This window comes from Apus apus, chromosome 2 (assembly GCF_020740795.1).
Source record: "Apus apus isolate bApuApu2 chromosome 2, bApuApu2.pri.cur, whole genome shotgun sequence".
Taxonomy (NCBI): domain Eukaryota; kingdom Metazoa; phylum Chordata; class Aves; order Apodiformes; family Apodidae; genus Apus; species Apus apus.
In genome coordinates this window covers 4,617,867-4,619,482 of record NC_067283.1, presented here as the reverse complement: position 1 = coordinate 4,619,482, position 1,616 = coordinate 4,617,867, and positions in this window count along the sequence as shown.

Genomic DNA, 1,616 nt, shown 5'->3' with positions numbered 1-1,616 from the left:
CATCGCGGGAGGTACTTAGAAGCCATGTAGATGATGTGGTGCTGAGGGACACAGTTTAGAGGTAGGCTTGACAGTTGGACTTGATGATCTGAAAGGTCTTTTCCAACCACAATGATTCTATGATCTTCTAGGAGGGATGGAAAAAAAAAAAGGCATTTTGGAGAAGTGCTGCTACCTGGTCCTCCAGGTTGAACATGGGAGCTGAGCTGCCCTTGATCACTGGGCTTTCCCATCCCTGTGGGTCCTTCCCACATTTCCTCTGTGGTCCCAGCCAGTTTGCCCTCTCCCAGTTTTTCCACACGAGCTGGATTTCACTGTCTTCACATATAAGATCAAGCTAGATGTGGGCTGTGGCACCCTTACCCTCCTATCAGCATTGGATTAATAAAAAAAAAGAGAGTAATTGGGAACAGAGGAAAGCTCAGCATTAACCTTGTGCTAGAGTAGCTACCCAGCGAAATAAAAACAGCAATTTGCAGCTAAATAAAAATAACAATTAAGCATTTGAAATACAAATAAGACCATTCAGAGCAGGCAGATAATTATTCAGAGGTGCTCATTAGCGGGGCTGAGGCTGTCTCTCCAACAAGCAGACAGGTACAAAACAGCAGCCTGAACACTCCAGATGATGCCAGCGTTGCGTCAGCGCTGAGGGAGAGGAGGAAGAGGAGGAGGAGGAGGATGGGGGCAATGGGGAAAGTGTTCATGGGAAGCCTGGTTTTTAATTGGTTGTAAACGTTGTTTTATGTCACCGGATTCTCCTTCTCCAGTGGAAGTTGAGGCCGCATCTGGAGTATGGTGTCCAGTTCTGGGCCCCTCAGTTCCAGAAGGACAGGGAAGTGGTTGAGGGAGTCCAGGGCAGAGCCACAAAGGTGATGAAGGGAGTGGAACGTTTCCCTTGTGAGGAAAGGCTGAGGGAGCTGGGTCTCTTTAGCTTGGAGGAGACTGAGGGGTGACCTCATCCATGGTTACAAATATGTAAAGGGGCAGTGTCAGGAGGACAGAGCCAGGCTTTGTTCAGTGATGCCCAGTGACAGGACAAGGGGCAGTGGGTGCAAACTGGAGCACAGGAGGTTCCATGTGAATATCAGGAGGAACTTCTTTCCTGTGAGAGTGACAGAGCCCTGGGACAGGCTGCCCAGAGAGGCTGTGGAGTCTCCTTGGCTGGAGACATTCCAAACCCACCTGGACACGCTCCTGTGTGCTGTGCTCTGGGTGACCCTGCTCGGGCAGGGGGGTCGGACCGGGCGGTCTTTGCAGGCCCCTCCCAGCCCCGGGGATCCTGTCACGCCGTGAACCGGGCACCCGGCTGCCCGCGGCTGCGGGAAGGAGCAGAACAAAGAGCCGCGACGCTTTTGGAGCTCAAATGCTGCAGCTGATTGAAAAAAACCACAAAAAACAAAAACAAAACAACACACGTACACACAGACATTGATAAATAAAGGGGGAGGGGGGGGTGAGGAGGAGCCCCGCGGCGCATGCGCACTGGGGCGCCGCCGCGCAGCCCGCCCGGTGCCGAATCTGCCGCCGCCCGGTGACGAAAGTGCGGCGGCGCGCGCCGCGCCCGCTTTACGCCGCGGCGGGATTTCATCATGCGGGGGGCAGGGCCGCGCCTC